This window comes from Sciurus vulgaris, assembly GCF_902686455.1.
Source record: "Sciurus vulgaris genome assembly, chromosome: 9".
Lineage (NCBI taxonomy): Eukaryota > Metazoa > Chordata > Mammalia > Rodentia > Sciuridae > Sciurus > Sciurus vulgaris.
Window position 1 is genome coordinate 59,498,654 of NC_136469.1, and position 25,075 is coordinate 59,523,728.

The window sequence follows — 25,075 nt, forward strand, 5'->3', positions numbered from 1 at the left end:
TTTGTTTTTTGTTCGTTTTTACAACCTGCCAAAAAAGTTTAGGCTATTTTTTAGTCATAAGAGATTATCAATTTACAATAACTACTATTCATTTCTTGGAGTGATTAGGATCTATTTTCTACCCTAGCTACATCTGGGAAACTGAGCTGACACATACCTTACCTTTAAGAATGAATCTCTAGTGCATAGTGATGCACACTTGTAATCCCAGCTACTTGGGAGCTTGATCCAGGAGGATTGCAAGTCCCAAGCCATCCTAAGCAATTTAGTGAGACCCTGTCTCAAAATAAAAAGTGAAAAGGACTCATGATGTAATTCAGTGGTAGAGCACTAGCCTAGCGTGCTCAAGAACCTAGGTTCACTACCCAGTATAAATATCACACACACACACACACACACACACACACACACACACACACAAATCAATCATTGACTTTACACTTAGGATGTAGAAAGCTGTAAAGAGTGTTAGTACCAAATTTATACCCAAAAAAATCTAGATAACTTTCAAAATCAGAGTTTTTCTTGAATTTACCAAAGAATTGAGATCACTGGGCCACCAAATTCTGAGGCCTAAAGTAAAACAAATTACTCCAAGGATGGATGGAATGCCAGTACATGTTCAGTGTGGCAGAACAGGGAGGAAGAGAAGATCGATATAAGAATGATAAAAATAATCCTGCAATATTTTTTAACTAAGTACTTAAGGCCAAGTGTAAGCTAGCCCTGGGAGCTATAGATATATGTGGAATTACAGACTATTTTCATGTACCTAACTGGATATTCACAAGAAAGATAAAAGAGCAAAGGACCTAAGAAATCCACCATAAGATGCATGCCAGGAGACAGAAAAAAAAAAAAAAAATGATATAGGAAAAGAAAAAAAGCCAACTTGTGTCCTTCTCCCCTATCTTACCTATGGGAGCAAAAGCCTATGAGAGAAATACAAGAAACTTATCACACCAAAGCACAAATCAGTACCCATTGTGGCTGAAGGAAGAGAATAATAGCAACTCTTCAGCCTTTGGATGTGTAAGAATGCAATTAGATACCTCCAAAAGCAGGAGGAGGTGCAGGATTCCTGAGAAGATCAAAGAGCCAATGCTTGTCTATGACTCAACGTACCCTAAAAACACCAAGCATGCTCCTTGCCTAGCCATCAGGCTATCAAGCATCATACAATAGTAATGTACTACTGAGATGATTAGAACCACGGAGAGACTGAGGTACAAGCACAAGAGAAGACTTCATCCAAAAATGGAACAGACATTGAGGGGAAAAAAAAAATTGCAAAGTAGCTTCCACCCTAAAGTCAAAGTAATGGTAGAGGAATTTGAAACCAATACTGCATTGAGAGTAACCAAAGCAACAACAAATCCAAATCAACCCCTAGCCACATTGAGTTAACTTATCATACTAAAAACCTAGTAAAAGATGTGATATGTCCATTTTCAAGCATGAGTACTCTTAATCTCAGACTATACTGTTCTTGATAGGATGTTTGCCATTTGGTCAAAATTACAAGACACACAAAGAAATAAAGGAAGATAACTTACCATCAAGAGATAAAGCAATAAATATCCATAACTGGTTATGACTCCCTGGTGTAGGAGTTATCAGACAAAATCAAAAATCATTACACTAAATGCTCTGGTGGAAAACAGATAATATGTATAATCTGATGGACAAATTCAATAGGAAGGTGGACACCACAAGAGAGTATCAGATGAAAATGCTAGAAATAAAATTTTTTTTATGAAAATAAAGAATGTCTTTGATTGACTCATTAGTAGAGGCAATGTATCTGAAAAAAAATTACTAGTGAACTTGAAAGCATGTCTATAGAAATTTCCCCAACCAAAACACGAGGAGAAAAAATCAAATTTTACAAAGGAGGCTTGAGGGTGTGACTCAGTGGTAGAATACTTGCTTAGCATGAGTAAAGCCCTGGGTTGAATCCCTAGCACCACAAAAATAGAAAAAAGAAAGAAGAGAAAGAGAGAATCCAAGAGCTGGGGAATGGGGATATCAAACAGTATAGCAAATGCATGATTGAATCCCAGAAAAATAGGAGAGTTAGAATATGCACAAGAAATATTTATAAACCAAAAACTTTAAAAGTTTCTAAAATATTTTTTAAAACCATATATCCTAGAAGTTCAGAGAATGCTAACCAAGATAAGTCAGAACAAAACAACAACAGCAACAAGAAGAACAACAAAAATCTAGACACATATTTGAACTGTTGAGAAACAAAAATAAAGGAAAAAACCTGAAGACAGATAGTACAAAAAGTACCATATACAGAAGAACAAACGTTAGAGTTACAACATCTGAAATTAAGTGAGCCTGAAAAGGAATAAAATGTTATTATAAAATTCTATATCCAATGAAAATATCTTTCAAGAGTGAAAATTAATTATAAATTTCTGACTGGCAGTTGACCTTCCTGTGGACTTTTTACTTACAAACCACCACTCTGACCAAAAATAACTTATGTCCTAAGTGCAGACTAAAAAAATGTTCTCAGGGAGAAAATAATGTGATTGCTATCCTCTCATCATGGTAGTAGCATGGGGTTCAATCTCTTCCAATGAAGTATTGTTTGTGTATGTCCAAGTCAGAAGAAATGTTATATGAAATCTTTCAAATAATTATGATAATAAGCCATGTATGACTGAGACTATGAAGCAAATTTCCATACCCTTCCTATCTAACTGTAGTCCTAAGGGATAATGGGCATGTCCAGACGTCAGAATAAGTATCTGAAAATACATTAATAAGTTGAATCCCATAACAGACAGTTGTGTAGTTAGACAGCTGTCTATTCTGTCTGCATAATGCCAAATAATTACTTTTACCTTCTTAATTTATTATTTACTTATTTTGTTTTTACTAACTGTAAAACTGTCAATTTTCTATTGTGATACAGAACTCAAATTCCACTAAACCTAATTGATACACTCTGCTTACTTAGTATGAGATAACTCTCATCTGACAAGCTGACTGGGCCATGGGGTGACCAGATATTTGGCTATACATTGTCCTGGGTGTTCCTGTGAAGGTATTTTGGGGTGAGATTAACACTTAAGTCAGTAGACAAAGTAAAGCAGATCACACTCCCTAATGGGGATAGGTCTCATTCACTCAAAGTTCTAAATAATACAAAATACTGACCCACCTCACTCAAATAAAACAGAATTCTCCTGATTCATGATCTTTGAACTGAGACGGTGGTTCTTTCTGATTCTGAAGAAGCTTTCGGATTCTGCTCAAACTGGTACATTGGCTCTGAAAACTGAACTTGCCAGCCTCTGTAAGCATGTGAGCCAATTCCTTATAGTAAATCTCTCAATAAATAGATGGATAGATAAAGAAAGAAGGAAGGGAAGGAAGGGAGGAAGGAAGGGAGGGAGGGAGGGAGGGAGGAAAAGATCTTATTTCTCTGGAAAACCCTGATACACTTGGGAACTTGAATGAACCAGAGGTTAAATAAGGGTTTGAAGAAACTGTCCTACAGTTATTGTTGCTCTTTATCCACACCAGTTAGAACATTGTCATTATTTTTAATGACATCATAATGATAAACTCTTTAATAAATATAAAAAGAGGAGAACTGACCAATAAAAGTCTACATTCATCCTAAGTCATTTAAAACTAATTAATATAACATGAAAGTAAAAAAGAAAAACATTAAAAGGACAGATTGCCCTCATAAGTTTTAAATATCACTTTTATTGAAGAACTATGCAACACTAGAATTTGTGATTGTGATAGTAGCTAAAAATATGTCTCTATGGTATTTTTTCTTGGTACTTATTTGATTAATAGCTGAACAACTTTGATGAACTCAAGAATGAACAGAACAAATGCCCCTAAATTATAATGACCCCATTACTAGTTTTACACTTGGTTTGAATATGAGGTGTCCCCCCAGAAAGCTCATGTGTTAGGTAATGTAGTAATGTTCAGAGGTGAAATGATTCAATTACAATGGATTAGTTACCTCATCAATGGATTAGTCTATTTGACGAATTAATAGTTTAAATGGACTACTCTGTGGGAACTATAGGCAGGTGAGACAAGGCTAGAGAAAGTAGGTCCCTGGGCTCATGTCTTCAGTAATTAGATCATGTCCCTGGTTCCTTTGTGTGCTCGCTTGCTCTCTCTCTCTCTCTCTCTCTCTCTCTCTCTCTCTCTCTCTCTCTCTCTCTCTCCTTCCTGGCTGCCATGAGCTAAGCACTTTTCCTCCCCTACACCTTGCCTTGAGCCCACAGCAATGGAGTTGAACAACCATGAACTGGGACCTCTGAAACCATGAACCCAAAATAATCTTTCCCTTTTCTAAAATCTTCTTGCTGTTAGTTTCTAAGTTGGCCAAGTGACAAAAAAAAAAAAAAAAAAAAAAAAAAAAATGTGATCAATACCAAATATTGTTGCATGAAAAATGCTTATTCTTTATATTGTTGATTATTTTTTAATTTTGTTTTGTTTTGTGGTACTGGAGATTGAACCCAGGGCCTAGCGCACAATAAGCAAGTGTTCTACCCTGAGCTATTCTTGTTTTATGTAAAGGCTTTATTCTGAATTAACAAAAGTGGATCAGAATATAAGTCTGCTAATCAACTTTTGCTTTTTTTTTAAAATTGTAAATGTTGTGAATACATGAACATTTTGCAAAATCCTTGGCCATTTTCACTATAACGCAGGAAGCTTAATCAGATTCCAACCATGAGTGGTCAAACAATTATGTCTTTAGTTATGCCAATTATCCCTTCTCACCTCCATATGAAAGAAGAAACATGGCGGTGTTAGTTTTTTAAAACTGAATTCAGTCACCAAAGTCTTATTTAACAACAATATCAAGATGATACAAGCTTTAAAATATATAATACAGTTTTTATGGATAACTACTCAGGGAGATTAGAGAAGAAAATCCAGGGAAAAATGGAGCTATTTCTAACCACTTATTTTCATTTCTCTCCACTAGGCTTTATTTTTTATAGTAGGAAAGTTACTCTTTATTACATCTGAAATAATGTGTCCTTACCAAAATGCAGAAATTGTGTCACTAAAAAAGCTTCTCACCAATCTTAATCTGCCTGCACTTTTTAAGACTGATCTTACTTAGTACAAAGTCATTTTCTGAATTTCATTTTAAGACCAAGACCTTCAAGCAAATCACATTTATCTAAGAGTAGTGCCAAGTAGAAAGAATCAAAGAAGACCATTTTAAAGTCCTATCCACATTCAAGAAAAATATCACCTGAGGTTATCTGCCTGTATCTAAGTGTCCATAGAAAGTTCTGGAGAATCGAATGGTTATCAGTCTGCTTGCTGTTCTATCTGCACAATGCCCAATAATTACTTTTAGTTAGTTTCTGAATTTATCATTTACTTATTTATTTTTACTAACTATTGAATCCATACAGGAGATATAAATTTTTCTGGGCAAGCTTGAAAAAATAAGGGTTGAGGAAAATAATCGGGAATCTTTATCCTTTATCCTTTATGCTAAGGTACTTCTTAAAAGGAACAGATTCACCTTAAGAGTAAAGAGAGTCAGTCAGCTTGGCTCAAGGACAAAACCTCAGTGATGATGGGAACAGGAAAATTTAAATATGACCCTCTGCCACCTAGAATACATTAGAATATAATGAGAAAAAGGAATTTCTACATGTTCCCAGTAAGTAGAATAATGCCTGGCACAATAGTAGTTGCCCAATAAATATGAATATTGAATGAATGAAGGAAGGAATGAATGTTCTTAGTTCAGCTTGTCATGGGATCATATTTGGACCCTGGTGTTTTGACTATGGGAATCTGTGAGAAGAGGAATAGGATTGTGAGGGGAAACAATCGCTTTCATTAAAAAGGGGAAAAAAAAAAAAACACCATAATTGGAGCTACTCATTCCCCCAGCTGCTGGGAATGTTAGCTGCTAATGGCTCCTTCAGATGAATCCCTCCTTGGAGATTCCCTCAGTTTCACCCAATCTCATGTTACCTGCCAGGGCACCCCATATTCAATGACCGAAGACCAGAGTACAAAGTCTGGGCCCCTTGCCTCATATAGGACAAATCTGAATGGCCATTCCCTCTTCGGAGATTCCCATGGGACTGAATGGCCATTTCCTCTTCGGAGATTCCCATGGGACTGGCTGAGGCCTCTGTGGCAGCTGCATGGCCGTTCAATGTCTGCTTCATCTCAGTCTAACTGTTCTCACACCCTTACAAGTACAGTCACTGAGAGCAATCCCCAATGATCTTTTGCATGAAAACTTCTATATTAGAGCCTGTTTCCAGGAAACCCAACCTAAGGCATCCTCCAATTGAGTAAGTATAGAAGCAAAAGACATTGATCCTACTTTACAGAATATAGAGAAGCTTTGGTTAGAATAAAAAGCTTATTACAAGGAATGACCTTTATGCAGTGTGGGGAGCCATAATTTGAATCGTGGTTTCTAACTGTCTTATAGCAGGAGACGCACCTGTGCTGGAAACTTCCTATGCAAAGGTTCAGATCAAGACTGCCCCATTGCTATGGTGACTCCCTGCTTAAAGGAGGCGCTGTGCAAGGCACAGGACTATCTGTCTTGACCCTGAGTTCAGACACCAGCTGTCAGTGGTAGAGAATAATGAGTGCAACTATATAATTATAATTGCTTTGACCCCCAAAACTGCCTGCTTTGAAGAAACTTTCTCATAGAATATCCTTTTGATGATAAAACCTATATGATAAACATGTTCTGGGTCATTATTCCTCCATCTAAAGACAGTGTCCCACCTGGTCCCAGCTTTCTCTCTCTAGGTATTTGTTTGTCTTTTCCCAAACTCCCATCACCCCTCGCCAGTTTCTGAATCAATGGCCATGCTGAGCACAGCAAAGCAGACCCTTGCATCATTTGCTACAACTTTATACCAATCTAGAGACATTTCTTATGATCTTCCATAAGAATCAGTTCTTTGTCATATTCATTTACTCCCTACAAAATCTGATGGATATATTTTCTTCTAATTATAAAACTAATGCTTGTTCATTTTACAATAGCTTACACAATAGGGAAAAGTCTAAACAAAAATATAAAAATCACCTGCAATTCTACCATCAATATATATTCATTATTAACCTACTGCAAAGACTTCTGGGTATTTCTCCATATTTGCACAGTCCATTTGTTCTGCTATAACAAAGTACCAGACTTGGTAGGAAAATGAATGTATTTTCTCACAGATCTACAGACTGGGAAGTCCAAGATCAAGGCACTGGCAAGTTCAGTGTCTGGTGAAAGCCCACTCTGTGTGGATGGCATCATCTAGATGTTCTCACATAGTGGAAGAACAGAAGGGCAAAGGGGCCTCTGTTAGTGGCCTTGCTGTATTCCTGATGGTAGAGCCTCATGACTCAATCGCTCCCAAATGGCCCACCTCCTAATACTACCACAACAGGGAACAAGTTCCAACACAGGAATTCTATGGAACATTCAAACAACCACACACACACATAGCCATCTATTTTACCGAATATATCACCATGCTTTTCATACTCCTTTGTTGCTTTTTTTTACTTTTTTAAATTTAATTTTTAAAAATTTAATTTAAATTTTGTTATAATTTGTTATACATGACAGCAGAATGCATTTGCACACATTGTACACAAAAGAAGCATAACTTCTCATTCGTCTGGCTGTACACGGTGCTGAGTCACACCAGTAATGCAATCATACATGTATATAGGGTAATAGTGTCTGTCTCATTCTACCATCTTTCCTATCCTCACTGCCCCACACTTCCCCTCACTACCCTCTTCATAATCCAAAGTTCCTTCCTTCTTCACTACCCACCCCCTACTATGAATCAGCATCCACTTATAAGAGAAAACATTTGGTCTTTGATTTTGGGGGATTGGCTTATTTCACTTAGCATGATATTCTGTAGTTCCATCCATTTACCTGCAAATGCCATAATTTCATTCTTATTTAAGGCTGAGTAATATTTCATTGTGTATATGTACCACATTTTCTTTATCCATTCATCTGTTGAAGGGCACCCAGGTTGGTTCCATAGTTTAGCTATTGTGAATTGAGTTGCTTGAACATTCATTTGACCACGTCACTGTAGAGTGCTGATTTTAAGTCCTTGGGGTATATGCCGAGGAGTGAGATAACTGGGTCAAATGGTGGTTCCATTCCAAGTTTTCTGAGGAATCTCCATACTGCTTTCCATAATGGTTGCACCATTTTGTATTCCCACCAGCAATGTATGAGTGTACCTTTTTCCCCACATCCTTGCCCACACTTATTATAGTTTGTCTACAGCCATACAACCCTGAACTCACCTGATCTCATCTGATCTTGAAAGCTTTCTTTACTCTTTGCTTAAAATTCCTTTTTATGCCTTAAATGCAATTGAACTAAATCCTCTACTAATATATTTAGGTCTCTCCAACTGTTCATTATTTTAAATCATGCTGAAATAAATGCCTGTTCTTGATTAATCCCTTTGGATTATTTCCTGTAAGAGAAATTACATGTCATAAAGAATATACATTCTTTGAAGTTCTGTTCACTATTGTCAAGTTGCTTCCAGGATAGTTGCATGAATTTGTGCTCCTACTAATAGTTTATGAGCATGGTTCTTTCCCCCATCACCCTTCTATTCTTTTATTTCTTATCTAATTTATGTAAAAGTGCAACCTCTTCATTATTTCAATTGACACTTCCATTGAGGCACAGAAAGCACATTTATCATATCACCATATGCCATGGCCATAGGAAAACATGCTTTTGATGATATGAAAAAAATAGATCATGCCAGAACAATAGGCTAAAACAAATAAAATGAGTTTACTAGGGATGAAAGTAAATTTCCAAGATAATATTCTTCAGTTAACCACTGAATAGACTGGGCGAGATTTACTTAACAACATGAAAAAGACGTATGTTTCCTATTTACTCAAAGTTCAGATCAAGTTCTGCTGAGATGGGGCCAGAAACATCAATTGAAACTTAATTTCTATTCATAGAAACACAACTGTCCAGGACAGGGACAGCCCCTTGATGGTCTGAAACTGCCACCCTAGATAGCAAGTATTTTGTTCAGTTCAACATTTTAAAAGGGACATTGAGTAACTCTACTGTCTCCAGAAGCCAGCAGCAAAAGTTATCTGTAAAACCTATAAGATTATTTGAGGAGACTAGAAATATTTAATTCAATAAATAAAATTTAAGAGGGCTTGGGACAGGGTAAGAATGGAGTGGCAGGTGCAGAGGTAAAACCTGTATGTCCTTAAATATTTGAAGGGGTGTCATTTAGAAGGATATGATTTATTCTGTATCACACCAGGAGGTACAACTAGCAGCAGTGAATAAAAGTACATAGAGGCAGGTTTTATTTCAACGTCAGGAGTAAATTCCTAATGATTAGAGCTACTCAAATGTGGAATGAAACTGACAGGTCAATTTTTCTTTCCATTAAATCGTCACTGAGCCCTCTCTCCATACTCAATCATTCAACTACTTTCTTTTTTTTTTTTTTTTTTTTTTTTTTTTTTTTTTTGCGGTACTGGGGATCGAATCAAGTACTTTCTAAATCCCCACTTTGTCCTCAGGACTGCAGTTGGGCCCTTGGTGTTCAGAGGGGCAGGAACAGGAGAGAAGTGGGCAGTCACCTCCTTGGCCTGGTCTCTACTCCTGGCTCTTTTACCAGAAGCGACTGTTTCTCTCAGGCCTGGGAAGTGCCATAGATTCCTTCAGTTTCTCTTCAGTCTCTGCCTTCCTATGTTTTGGCAGTATCTTGTTTTTTTTAAACTCTTTGAAATTTCTAAACATTTTTTCAGCATTAATTGGTGTTTCCTTATAGCCCAACTGATCCAAAACCTTTAAAAAAAAAACACAGAAAAATTTAAAATAATTCCATATGGCACCACTTAGCTTTATTGCTTTCTGTAACACCAAACCATTATTAAATTGACACTAATAAGACTCCTGACATGCCACCCAACACACTAAGCAAAGGAGTTCTATGTGAGTCTCATGGTTCTTTACATTCCCTCCAGGTACCTGCTTCCTATAGCCAGGATAGAAGCTATAGGAGAGAGAGAGAGAGAGAGAGAGAGAGAGAGAGAGAGAGAGAGAGAGAGAGAGAGAGAGAGAGACACTTTTCTATGTCTAAGAAAATATATATATAATACATAATATGTATGCCATATATTTATTTTATATATAATATATATGCCACGTGTGTGTGTGTGTGTGTGTGTGTGTGTGTGTGTGTATTCATTCTTTGGACCTTTGTCTCTTTGTCCCTTAGAATTGTATATGGGAAAATCATGCTTTCTAAGGCAAAAGTGTAACCCAAGAGAGATAAGATATCTAACATAGGAGTGACAAAAATATTTATCACTGGACTTCTTTTTCCCTTCTTCAAGATTTTCCTTTTAAAACATTCTGTCATTCAAAAATATCTTCTCAAAAACAGTCTCTAAAACTGCACAAGGGTTTTTAAGTGTGTTGAGTGTCCTTGGTACAGCAATCAGGGATCCCTTCCTGGTCCCTACAGGGCATTAGCCTGCAACCTTCCTGCTAAGCCAGCAGATGATAAGTACACAACCCTGGAAGAGTGAGCGCACTTGAGTTGTATCTACAGGGCAAAGTGAATAAGTGAACTAGTCATTCCATCTACTTTATCAATATAAGAGTCAAACAAAGCCAGGCATGATAGTGCACACCTATAATTCCAGTGGCTTGGAAGACTGAGGCAGGAGGATCACAAGTTCAAACCAGCCTCAGCAACAGTGAGGTGCTAAGCAACTCAGTGAGACCCTGTCTCTAAATAAAATACAAAAAGGAGCTAGGAATGTGGCTCAGTGATCCCTGAGTGCTCCTGAGTTCATACCTGGTACCCAATTTTAAAAAGTCAAACCAAATACATGCAAGAACAGAGTACCTTCTAAAAATAGATTCACATACAAAGTAAAATCTGCAGAATGACCCAGGATATCCTATCAAAGAAATATGAAGGAAGAAAGACACAGAGAGAGAGAAAGGAGAGCCCTACTCCACAAACAGATGAGGTTCCAAACTGCATTCAGAAATCAGAATGTTTTCCCATTAGAACAACCTTATGTGCATTGGTTTCTAGCAAAGTCACAAAAGACTTTCTGTTAATTCACTTTGAACCTGGTATGTTATAAAACTAAAAAAGAAAAAAAAAATAGCCATCACATATTAAACATAAATGTATTCCTATTAATACCTTGCTTAATCTTCACAAGACCATGAATTAGGTATAATCCATCATCATCATCTCTAATACATAAATGGGAAAATTGAAGTTCAAGCTAATTGTTGGGAAAAGGATTTGAGACAGGTCTTATGACTGCGAAAACCCATTTCAACTACCCAGCAGTACTTCCTACAACTTGCTATATCATGTTTCTGACACAGTGTATCCAGAGTTCCAACTTAGAAACACCAAGAACCCATTATCTCTGCCACTCTAAAGCAGAATGTGGATCCACCTATGCCCTGCTCTTCAAATAAAAATAGGTGTTTCCTTGCTTAAAAGGAAAAAGGCAAAGAGGAAAGAAGCCATCTCAGGACCCTGAGTGGGGATGCCCAGGTGCTGAGGCTCCTGGAAAACAAGACCCTGTTGAGTTGTTCTAGGTGCTCTTTCATGAGGGAACTTACAAAATGGGTGGGTAAAGCTAAGGCAGAGACCACCTATCTATCCAATGCACTTTAGGCCTATGGGATTATTTATTTATTTATTTATTTATTTATTTTTGGTGGTGGTGGTGGAGATTGAAACCAGAGTTTTGAGCATGCTAGGTAAGCACTTTGCCACTCAACTTCAGCCCCAGCCCCTATAGAATTATTTCTGTTAAACTCTCCTCTGACTTCATGAAGATTACACTTCAGGAGGAGGGGATCCAGGCGTGAAAGATTACTAAGAGGAAGAATTGGGAGTAGAGATGATTCTGGCTGCATCAACAAGTAGGGTTCTAGTAGCAGACAGACCAGGGTGATCAAACATCAATCCTGTGTAGGATAGAAGGAGATTCAGACCCAAAGCAGATACAAAGACTGCAAGAAATTAAGGATGGAGAATTCTTACTAAACTGACTCAGAGAGATTCTAGCTAAAGCTAGATCATATAAAGAAGTACACAAATGGGTCTGTAGGCCTGACTAAAGTTTAATCAAGTAAAAATCTTTGTGACAGTCAGGCTGTTATTAACCCTAAGGTAATCTGGATGATACTTTTAAGTTTGTTAAGTAATATCACAATTGTCTGTTTCATCTACTACTGTTAGACTCCTATTCAGAAGAAAGCATTCCTGTCTAGAGAAAAGTCCTAAATTCAAACAGCTGAAAGTGAACTAATTGCGGGGAAAGTTCAGAGGAAATAATGGTTTATATTTTAAATCAATTAGCATTCCTATCTAACTACCAGTAATAGAGATTTCACCTGCTGCTAATGGTCCTTTTGGATTTGGAAGCAGCTTTCTGTGAATGCAAAGGATTTGAGAGCAACTCACACAGAGAAAGCCCAACCAGGAGGGCCCATGAATATGAATGAGCCAAGTAAGAGATGTCTGAAAAATGCCAATGAACATCTCTCCCCTTCAGCTTTACAGAAGGCAGCAAGAAACGATCCTTCTGCAGTCTGATAAGTAGCCAATCCTTAATTAAATAAGCATGGCAAAGTAGACAGCAATTGAACAATGGAAAAATACAGAGCATAGAGAATTAGTATGCTCACTTATGTGATCTACTAATGTTCCACATGAATGAGGAATGAGACAGACTTAATGACATTTGGTTTAATTTGTTAATGCTTTACCACAGGGATAGCCTTTGTAGGGCATATTTTCTAAATAAAAAATGGTAGGAATAAAGAGACGGTAAACAGTTGAAATGTCGCTTTTTCTCCCAATTCAGTTAAAAAGAGCATGCTACTTTCAAAAATAGTTTTCTCAGTTCAAATCTGTATGTTGTGAAATAAATGTTTAGTTTTCTGAATAATGATCCTTAATGCTTGTGGTATTTATACATTCATTTATTGAAAAAACATTTCTAAGTATCTCCTGAGCTAGGCATCAGTTATGTAATAGCTCCATTCAGGTTTCCCTAACAAAACAGCATAAAATTGTGGTTTATAAACAATAGAAATGTATTATTCACAGTTCTAGAAGCTAGGAAATGCAAGATAAAGGCATCAGCAGAGATGCATCTAATACGGATCCACTTCCTGGTTCATAGGTAGTACCTTTCTCATGGTGTCTTCACATGATGAAAGGGCATGGGGTCTCTCTGGAGTTTCTTCTACCAGGGTGCTAATACCATTCATGAGGGTTTCATTCTCAAAACCTCGTGACCTCTCAAAGGCCCCACCTCCCGACACACCATCATTTGGTACTTAGGATTTTAGCATGTGAACTGGAATGGAGGGTGGACGTAGCATTCGGTCCACTTCAAGTCCCATGAATGAACACATACTACACATGTGATATGCACTGGATTATTTTATTCTATCAACAGTGTTGCAAGAGAAGCAAAATTGCTTCTTTATGGATCAGAAAAGTGAGGCTCAGAGAGGTTTGTTAACTGTCCCCAGTTCTCATGCTTATGTTTAAGGAAGCCATATATAAGACCCAGGTTTGATTCTAAAGTCCATGATCTCTACATGTGGCAAAGTGCTCCACAAATGACCACCAAGACAGACAAAGTTCGCGTAGCGCCCCTAGAACGTGGACCCTGCTTGAGAAGCTTTTAGTCCTAGGCTGCTGGCAACTGTGTCATTTTAGTAGTTTGGTTAGATAGCTTTGAAACCAAGGGTCTTGATATTATTAGGTTTCAGTTTCCTTATCTAAACATGGGGGTGCTAAAAAAAACCTACTGCCATGTGATGTGATAGAGATGAAATGAGATGTTAGAGCAAAATTCTTACTTCAGAGCTCAGTAGCATTCAGTAAATGTCAGCTATTGTTCTATGATAGGGTTTTATGTGAGAGTACCTATCCCAGGCTGTTTTGTATGTGTGTTAGAGGAGGAAACATATTATTTTTATTTCTTTGTAAAATTTCTCTTCTGAAATTGCTGTTTCCTTATGACTTTATATCCTGGATACAATTTTCACAGGCAAAAAAAAAAAAAAAAAAAAAAAAAAAAAAACTCAGATGGAAAAATAAAACTCTTTCTTTTAAATCGACTTTAAATTTAAAATTTTCAATAAATTGACTTACTTTCTTCTCAGGCCCCACTTTTCCCCTGATGGCAGAAAACTTGATTCACTCATTCCAAGGTAAAACTGAGATGACTTCATTGATGTCTTCTTTGGTGTCAGATTCTTGGCAAATCATAGTCTTTTTGCTTCTCATCCTTCCTCTGTCCCTCTCTGTGGTCCAAGGATGCTGGGGTCTTGGCCCTTAATCTACTTTTTTTACTCAAAGTGCTCCTTCTATACCATGCATTTGTTAAAATCAGCTTGAGAAGCTCAAATGCTTAACATTGACTGTTTGTCCTGCCTGCTTTAGATCTCTGTGGTTAACAACCCTATCCCAGGAATAAGAAACAGAGCGATTCTCCATGCTGCCAAAATGGGGGTGGCAGGAGCGGGAAGTTCAGAGCAAAAATAAAACCTTAGTTACCATGTCAGAGTGTTATCCCATGACACAATAACAGAAACCTTCTCAAATTAACTAGTAAAAAGAGAAACAAGAGAATACAGGGGTTTCATGGATTTCCATATCAAGAGACAAAGGAAAGCCAGGCTCCTTGGAATATGAACACAGAAAAACTCAAGGTCCCAGCTCTCTCTCCACTTGTGTCTTTCTCTTTAGGATTTGGTAGTTTCTTACTTCTGCTTCTTTTTGTAAGTCAACTCCATTCTTCTCTCTTTCAATCTGTTTCCTTTCTTAACTGTGTGGCCTATGGCCCCCAAACAACTGCCTAATGCCTACTCTATGTGACTTTTCAGTTCAAACCCTGTAGATAGCTTTAGTTGTCTCTAAGTTTGCATACAAAAATCTCACCAGGGAAAATCCGACTGGTCAGGCTTGTCTGTTACAGCCAGGCTTCTCAGGCTGCTGACCAGTGAAGGCTGCAGAGAATTGTGGGTCAGTTATCTCTTTATAGTCTAACCAGCAATTGCTGCAGGTACCCTGAAATATCTCTCTAGTATTGCTTAATTATAGAAGAAAGAGTATTAATGACATTGCATGTTAAAGTAAAAAAGAAAAGTGAGAGGTCTTATTAAAAAAATTAATCAAGCTAACCCAAGAAACTAGCTTTGATTGCCCTGTAGCTATTCTAGAAGTTCCCTGAAACCTCTAAATGACAGCATGGAACCATTTAACCACATCATTTTCATCTGCCAGTGTTTTCTACTGTTGGAATATCTACTACGAAGAGGATGATGATGATGATGATGTGTGTGTGTGTTTGTGTGGGGAGACATTTGATATTTTATTATTTATCCCTCTTAAAGAGACAGATACTAACTTAATTTTCTTTTGAGTATTATTTTCATGTTAACTAGATGGACCAGAAGAGCTGTAAGATCTATAAGTTGTAATGATATGTCACTGGAAGATGACAGAGGTGATATCAATGAGAACTGTAAAGAGGTCAAGAGACTTTCAGGCTACTACAAAATTTTATTTAAACCTGAGAGAAAGGGCTCTCAAAAGAATTTTATGCTTGTATTTTGGATCTTCGGAAAAAATATATTTGATGTTTTTTGTTATTGAGGAAGTAATTTGAAAGCAAGGATCATTCATTTATGTGAAATAAAAAGGAAACGAAGTTTCTAGCAACACTTATCTTGGAAATTTGATGACTTCTTACGGGGTAATATTTGTGATAAAATTCCTTTTTTGCTATTTTAAATATAAAATTGATGAGATTTGTACTTAATTAAAAACACTCTGTGGGAAAAAAATTCTCTAAAAATACAACCTAAAGCAAGTAAAATAACCATAAGAAACAGTCAGGAAAGATGGGAAGTAGATGAAATAAAATTATATTCTGGAAAATCTTACCTTTACTATTGTTTAACATAATTCAATTAGTAGAACAGACCACTGTGGGTGAATGGATAAAATCTCAAAAGAGGATTCTTTTTTATTTTCTTTCTTTTTTTTTTTTTTTTGGTATTGGGAATTGAACCCAGAAGTACTTAATCACTGAGCCACAACCCCAGCCTTCGTTTATATTTTATTTAGAGACAGAGTCTCACTGAGTTGCTTAAGACCTTGCTAAACTGCTGAGGCTGGCTTTGAACTTTCAATCCTCCTGCCTCGGCTTCCTGAGCCACTGGTAATACAGGCATGCACCAACACACCTGACTAAAAATGGGATTCTTAAAATATGAAGTAAACATTTTCACAGAAGGAACATCTGGAAATTTTCCAGAGTCACCACACTTAAAATCTTTATGACCACATGTATCAGGAAGAAAGAGATAGAAGCCATAGGAATAGGCACACATTGACTTTACACAGTCAGATCATCTTCAATCAAATTCTCATCTTCAATCAAATTCACGTCACTTACTATATGTGTGATCTATTGACTACTAATTGAAATACCAAATGAGAATTTCCAAAAATCAGAAAAGAAGTTTCATGGACACAGAAAAAGACACAGAAAACCTGAAAAGCAAATCTTGCCTTGAAGGGAAAAATAAAAAGCGCATGCCAAGATCTGATGCCAAAGTTGGTCAAGTTTGTTTTGGGGAAAATGGCTGTTTGAACATATTTCCTGTGCTTTAGAACCAATTCTTTCCTTTTTCATCATTACATTTTCCATCTGTAAAAATGATTATAGAAATATATTTGCAAGATGGCCACAATCTACCATCTGTGTGTATAATCTCTACATGCTGATAATGAATGCCAACACCACACAAGCCTTAAACAGAGGGCTGGCTCTTTCATCTGTTAGAAACTGTACCACCGTGCAACCCGGCACTATTTGGAGTTGGAGTCATGGTTCAGGAGAGCAGAGTAACTGAGCAAAATGGGAGATCTGACCTCACAACATAAAACAAGTTGTTCAGATGTCATACAGCCCAGAACCTTTGGGGTATTTTTGCTTTTACAGTCCTATGGGTTGAACCCAGAACCTCTCGAATTCTAGTTAAGCCCTCTACCTCTGACCAACAGTCGCAGTCCTATGGTCTAGGGCTGACCTATAGTTATAGTCTAGTTAAATTTAAAACCTGAAGGAGTTTTGTTTGTTTGTTTGTTTTTGTTTGTTTGTTTGTTTGTTTTGGTACCGGGGATTGAACTCAGAGGCACCTAACCATTAAGCACATTCCCAGTCCTCTTTTGTATTTTATTTAGAGACAGGGTCTCTCTGAGTTGCTTAGGGCCTTGCTAAATGTTGATGCTGGTTTTGAACTCACAATCCTCCTGCCTCAGCTTCCTGGGTTACTGGATAACTGAATGAGATTTGAATCTGTCGTCTCTATATGATAGGAAAATTTCTAACATGTGATTATACTTGTGTATAAAGTATAAGAAGTAAAAACTACTGAAAAAATTACTTTTTCTTCTCAAAGAACTATCCATAATTAGCAAAGAAAATTAAATGTTCAAAAATAAATAAATTATATTTAGCTATCTCCGGGAAATGGTGGTCACAGATGTAGTCAGGTGGCTCTTTTGCTACAAGGTAGACTCTGGAAGGCTGGAATAAATAGATGAAGTGTCTTTGTTTCATTTTGACTTCTTTTGTTTTACATGTGTATGTATATATGTATTTTTGTGAGAAAGGGAATTGAACCCAGGGTCTCCTGTTTTCTAGGTAAGTGCTCAACCACTGAGCTACATCTTCAGTCTTTTTTATTTTTTATTTTGAGACAGGGTTTCACTAAGTTGCCCAGGCTGACCTCAAACTTGGGATCCTTCTGCCTCCACCTCCTGAATAGCTGAATTTAAAAGCCATCATTCCTAGCTCTTATTTTGTTTTATTAATGTAACAATCTTCAATAATTATTAGTGGTCAACACTACAATGCCCTATTGGCTTAAAAGAAAAGTTCAGGGCTGGGACTCTAGCTCAGTGGCAAAGCATTGCCTAGCATGTGTGAGGCACTGGTTTGATCCTTAGCTCCACATAAAAATAAACAAAGGCATTCTACATTATCTGTAGTTTAGATAAACTACAAAAAAAAAATTTAAAGAAAAAAAAGTTCAACAAAAAACATTCCATCTTTCATAGGAAAAGCATTTAAAACATATACAACTCTTAAGGTCCAATATCAAAGGAAATGCTATGGCCATGAGTTGCTCAAGCAGAAAAACCTTGAAAACTAACGACACCTGAGGTGAATACCCAGAGACCAGTTTTGGAGAGGTGAGCTCCATGTACTAGAAATAAATCAGTCTTTACTATGGTCTAGGTGAAAAGATTTCAAGGTATAGTCCCCGAGCAAGAAGCCAAAAATGCATATTATAAAACTACATGCATTTTTGCTTGCATTGCATATGTTATTACTATGCTGTAGGTAATTATGCTATGTTAAACAGAATTCAAAAGGGTGAAAAATCTGAGTTTGTTCTTTTATTACAAATATCCCCGCAAATCCTCTCACCTTTATCCTTGCCCCCAGATAAAAACTGGAATCATATAGTTTCTTCAGTTACTTCTAAACATCATATTAGTTCTGTTTAATATAAGACTTCTATTTTCTCATCTTTAGTTCACATTTCTTTCAGGCAGAAACCTGCAGCAGGGGAGGGAGAAGGATATCTGGTCAACCTTCTCCATTTCTATGGTACCAGTTCTTCCCCCAGCTTCCTGGCTACAATTTCCAACGTTTTCACCCAGTGACAACAAATTAGGGAAGAAAAAGAAACAAAGGTCTTGCTCTCCCGGCTCACCTCCACACTGAACACATGCCTCAAGGGGATGTATCCTCCAAGGAACCTTTCTCTATCTCCCACTCCCTGCCTCCTTTCCATGGTGGTGGGTCCACAGCTTACTGCTTCACGCTCCTCACTCTAGCAGTCTCTCCACTTGAAAAAGGTCTGCCATGCACCTTCCACCTAGTCATCCACTGTGGCATTCACCTGGCCAGTAGGAACTCACACATCCTCCCACATCAATTAATCCTTCATTGCTATCTGCTATCCTCACTCTGCCATCAGTAGTTCCTGGTGTGTTTGTCTTTAGTCTTCTTCAATATAAGTCACCCACCAGTCTTGTGTATGCCCCTAAACTTTAGGAGACACACAGAAAACATTGACTCAGCCCTCTCAAAACACCTCTCCCTAGACTTGAATTAAAAACAAAGCACTCTCCCACCTACATTCCTGGAGGAAAGGGGAAGGAACATGTCACTGCCCTCCGACAACTTTCCACAGAGACACTTTCTCACTCCCTTTCTTCAGCTTCAACTCTGTTACTTCCTTTAAAAGGGTACTAGATTAATTCTACAGAAACCCCCTGTTTCCACTTTTCTTGCAAATTCTACATGGGTAATTTTTATTATTCTTCTATTAAAATGGTTAGAGCTGCTCACTCATTGTGAACTCTCGGAAAGCATTTACCATTTTATTAAATGGGCTACCCCTATCTATCCAACCTTTCAAGACAGTAAATAAATGAGGAGAAATTGTTAAGAAATGAAGTACAAAGTTACTTAATATGCCTTATATTTAATATAATCCACCAGTGAAGTTACAGCTCTCATAATCTAAATATTTCACCTCTGAACAATGTTGCCACATTAGATATCACGTTTCCAATACATTAGTTTCCTGGGTGACACCTCGTACCCAAACCATAGCAGTGCTTATTCCTTCTCCAATTGGACTTGACTGCTGGGTACGGTGGTACAGGCCTTTAATCCTAGAGACTCAGGTTGAGGCAGGAGGATCACAATTCTGAGGCCAGACTAAGCAATTTAGTGAGATTCTGTGCCAAAATAAAAAACAAAACTGCTTGAGGGCTCAGTAGTAAAATACCCCTGGGTTCAATCCCCAGTATCACCAAAACAAAAAGAAGAACCACACAAAAGCAAAAACAAAATAACCATCAAGGCAATGAGACTTGACCTGTGGGACATTGTCATTGGCCACAGAACATAACCATAAACTACGGATTTTTTTACAAAGTAAATTATCTCAGAACATTGTTTGGTTAGATGGGTACTCTGAAATATATATGGTACATCAACAAATTAGTATTTACTTCTTTGATAGTTACATTGCATGATTCACAGGAATATCCATGTTTTTTGATTGATTTTTCCCTTTAGATTAACTTTTTTTCCCCACTAATTTTATTGAGAAGTATCTGCTTGACAAGATTTCACTTGTAGTTAGCTGAAAATGTCCACTGTCAATTCCCATTTTCAATTTTGTTATCTTCCAAAACCTCTAAACTAGCCTCAAAACATATAGCTTACTTAAAAGATTGAAATCCATTAGACCTGAGATCTTCCATGAAGACCCACACAGCAACTTTGCAAATGTGCAGCAGACACGAATGCTCCCTTAAGCCCTGGTTTTTTGTTACTTTAATGGAAAAGTCCTTTGAAGTGGATCAAAATGTGATTTGTCAGTGGAAGGATGATAAAACCCCAAACTGGCAAAATGTCAAAAACCAGGGCCTGAAATTGACTTCTTCACATGTGAAATTTCTGCTTTATTTTCGATGTAGGGCAAGAAACCACTGGAGATTACTCATCAGGACTTCACGGCTCTCATTAGCAACTTCCCATCCCAACCTGACCAGAGGCACCTGCTACAGTGCTCTGGAAGAGTTGGCCCGGAAGGCAATGCTCCTTCAAGGGAGGATGCCTGCACCTCTGTGAGTCTGTCCTCCTGGCCTTCTCTGCAGGGCCAAACAAGAAGCAAGTGGTTGGAGGCAGCAGCTCACCTCCTGTCTCTCTCAGGACCCTTTTGCACATCAAACACCTGCTGCTGGACTTTTGAGAAACCACCTATTTCATGGGCAAGTACAATTGTCTATTCAGCCTAATTCATTAAGTACATAATGAGAATACTTACAGTGCTTAATATCATCATGGTGTTTTATGGAGCATTTTTATAGGCATTATTATTCTCATTACAATGGACACCATTTTAATTCAGCAGTAGCTCTATGCCAGACATTGTTAAGTGGTTTGTACACGTAATTTCATGTCAGGATTTGGTATACACAATGAGCCTGTGAGATATGTGGATGCATATTATTATCCCATCTATTTAATGTGGAAATTCAGGTTCAGAGAGGTTTTGTGAATTGCCCAAATTCACAGACTCAATACAAAATGAATATAACTAGAACCTGTCTCTTTTAACTCCTTGCCATTTATTCATTCAATTAAAACTTTTACCAAATGCTTATTGAGCTCCCTACTATGTTCCTAATAGGTGCCAAAGGAACAAAGATTGGCCAGGATTTGTTTAGGAACTACAGAATGACTTCTTTTAAAAAATAATAATAATAATGACTCCCTAATAAATTATCGGGGGCCCTGGAAACAGTAGTAGAAGGCCTTCCCAGTTCCCAAATAAAGTGATTCTTCCATCCTAAAATGTATCTTAAAAATGCCTCGGGAACTTATTTGAAATGCAGATTACTAGGTCCAACACTTCAGCATGTTTTAAAACATTTTATTAGTTAATACCTAGACAGGTTTTCCATAGACCACACAGAGAAGCCCAGTTCTGGAAAATGAGATAAAGAAGGAGGCAATCTGAGTAGAACAGGTAAGATGCTGCAGTGAGGTTAGGTACCAGGTATCAGGTGTGACTGACGCGGCTCCTGCCCAGTTTTGGAGAAGGCCAAGTGAAATGAGGACTGGAGGACCACAGGAGCTTTCCCTACCAAGGGTCAAGGTCAGGGAGATGCTGTTGCTAATACCCAGCCTGTCTGTTCAAGCTCTGCTCCCAGTTAATGGCAGAATGAGCCCACGGAGCAGTGGTTTTCCTCTTTTGCAAAAGGGCTTACATGGAAAAAGAATTTATAATTAGGCAAAACTGAGACCATTAGCGGATCTACAATCAACTTCCTATGCAACTTGAAGCAATTTACATAAAAATTCTTTTTTTTAAGATATCTTTTGATATTCCAAAGAAGTAGTTGCCATCATAGCTTTATTTTATACAATTGTACACATTTTGCCCAGGACAAGTTCCAGACTGGAAATAATCTCTAAAAACAAATATTGAAAGCTTGATATTATTATTATAATAATAAACAGTATTTCTGCAATTCACACTAGTCAATAGGTGGTGCTGTGCTGAGGGAATAATCAAACCATCTTCTCTATATCTACTTGGTAAAAATGTGTCAAAGTCAGGTGAAACAAGAGTTAGGAAGCTTGGTGATTTTAATTGATACAGATGCAAAAGCTAGGATATCAATCCAGGCAGTCTTGCTCCAGAATTCACAATTGATAATTCAAAATATATCTCATTTATATGTATCAAATACTGCATAATAAAAAGATCCAATCAGAAGGGCTCAACTATTATCTGCTTATAACACAATTGTTAGAGAAAACTGAAAGTTTTACAAGAACCCAATGTAAACTCATATTAATTGTAATAAAGGAAGAAATTGAAAGCAAATTTTTCCACTTATTTATTACATTGGCATCCAAGGAACCTGATTTTAAGGTTGATATCTCCTACTATAAAACAGCAATATGCTTGCAAATTTGATTTGCAATTCATAGCACCAGTTAAGGCTTTTGCATCTATATCAATTAAAATCATCAAACTTCCTAACTCTTGTTTCACATGAAAATTCTGATCCTTAGTTTTGTCATCTGTTAAATGAACATAAAGATTTGGGTTTTTTGGAAGACTTAAAAATAAAATGAACACTTAATACATGACAGTTGTTATTAATAGCACGTCCTTATAAATTGAACTCTTCTGCCCTGAAAAATAAAAGCACATTATAAAAGTTTTAATAGCTTTCTCATTTTGGTTTATAATGGGGAGTAATATAAGGAAAGACTGGACTTATAATTAACCAAAAAGTAGACCCCACAAAACACTAATTTTCTTATGTTTGGTAACCAAATGTTTCCATGAATTGTTATGATAATACAAGTTAGAAATTTTACTTCCAGGGTTAGGAATATAGCTCAGTTGGTAGAGTGCTTGCCTCACATGCACAAGGCCCTAAGTTCAATCCCCAGCATCACAAAGAAAAAGAAATTTCACTTCAAAGAATTAATAGTATAGAGCATAGATATGCACTACGATCTGTGAATGAGAATATTCATCTAAGTTTGTGTCAAAAAACAAAATTAAAACAAATTTAGTTGAAAGATCTTAGTTGGCTTTGTGTATATGTATATGTGTGTGTTTCCAGAATTAGACACCACCTCGTTCTATAGAATATATGTGTGGTGTGTGTGTGTATGTGTGTGTGTGTGTGATAGAATGAGTATTCTGATAAACTCAGCAGAGGAGTTTGCATTTATATTGGATTTATAGGTAGAAAAGGGCTGAATAAAGCAGAAACAGAAAAGAAGCAGATTGGTTGTTTCAAAGTCAGTTTCTTCATAAAGGTTAAAGCAGAGGGTATTTCTTTATCATGTAGGTGAAAACTGTCCTATTTGGAAATTAGCTTCTCTCTCTCTCTATCTCTCCCTCTCTCACTCTCTCTCTCTCTCTCTCTCTCTCTCTCACACACACACACACACACACACACACACATACACACACACCACTCTCTGGACTCCTACAAATTTTATTTAACTTCTATAATATACAAATAAGACATCCTTTAAATGTCAATCATAGAGTAAAAATATATTGCAGTACATCCATATGCAATGAAGACAAATATTTAATCTGTTAAAAGTGACAGGTATATTTATAGTTCTAACGAGAAAATATTTGGACCATGTTAGGTTAAAAACTATTTCAAAAGAGTAAAATTTGATCCTACTTGTTTATAGAAAGCAGTTTAGACCTATTGAGCAGAAACAGCTGAATTCTCACTAAAATTCATATTTCCTTCTTATTTCTGGCACACAAATAAAGTGAATCCTGTAGCCAACATTTACTGAACTCTAATCTTGTGGCAAGAACTATCCAAAAGGTTTGTAGTGTATAGTTTTATATAACATAATCAACATAAAAGCCCTATGGGGTGAATTATCTTTTTTTTTTAAGTTTTCCATATTTATTTTTTGATTCACCTAAGAGTTATTGTTTTTTTATTTTTGTTTATTTATTTTCCCCTTTTTATTATTGTTTTTAACATTTGCAATATACATACTTGGTTTACAAAATGTACAAAAACTAGAAAACTCAACAATCAGCAAATAATGCAATTAAAAATTAACAAAACAAATAGGTATTGCACTGAAGAGGATAATCAAATGGCGGAAAAAACACCCAAAATTATTTGTTGTTAGAGAATTTCAGATTAAAACCATAATGGGATACCTAAGAGATTGCCTATGGTACTATATATAAATGGTGTATATATATATATATATATATATATATATATATATATACACATACTGTATATATGTATATATTATTGTTTATTTGCAAAATAAAAAGTGTTAAAAAACAATAAAATAAATCTGTTGCTGTGTACCATATGATAAATGAGAGAATGATCAATTGCAACAAAAGCATTCAAACAATCTTCTCTCTGAGCCTGACAGGACTATTCAATCTGTCTTCCAAAATATTACATCATCAACCTATCATTTACCCAATTTGCCACTGACCTTCATGTCAGGTGTTCTTTTTTTTCAATAATATTAATAATTAATTCGAATATAAATGCTGTAGATATTGTAATTAAAAAGTATAAATGTTCAACATATGTCAAAAGCAAACAGTAACTATATGTTCCATATATATGTCACACTTTAAATACCAATACACCAATAGGATAAAAGCAAAAGAAGGGGAAAATAAGCATGAGAAATCTGAAGTAGAGCTATTACTATAACATTAATTTCAAGAAAAGTATTTTTGGAGACAAAGAGGAGCATTTCATAACCATAATAGGGTAACTTCTTCAAAAAAGTATAACAATCCTAAATGTGTATGTACCTAATAACAAAATTTCAA

General features: G+C 36.6%; 1 long non-coding RNA gene across 2 annotated transcripts in view; it reads left to right on the forward strand.

The window, feature by feature from the left end:
* The window catches only part of LOC306669721, a 91,378-nt gene that overhangs the window by 28,175 nt on the left and 38,128 nt on the right, over nucleotides 1-25,075 (forward strand). For both annotated transcript variants that reach the window (XR_013766213.1, XR_013766214.1), the window contains exon 2: nucleotides 20,673-20,966. This is a non-coding gene — a long non-coding RNA (uncharacterized lncRNA). The remainder of the gene's footprint in view (nucleotides 1-20,672; nucleotides 20,967-25,075) is intronic.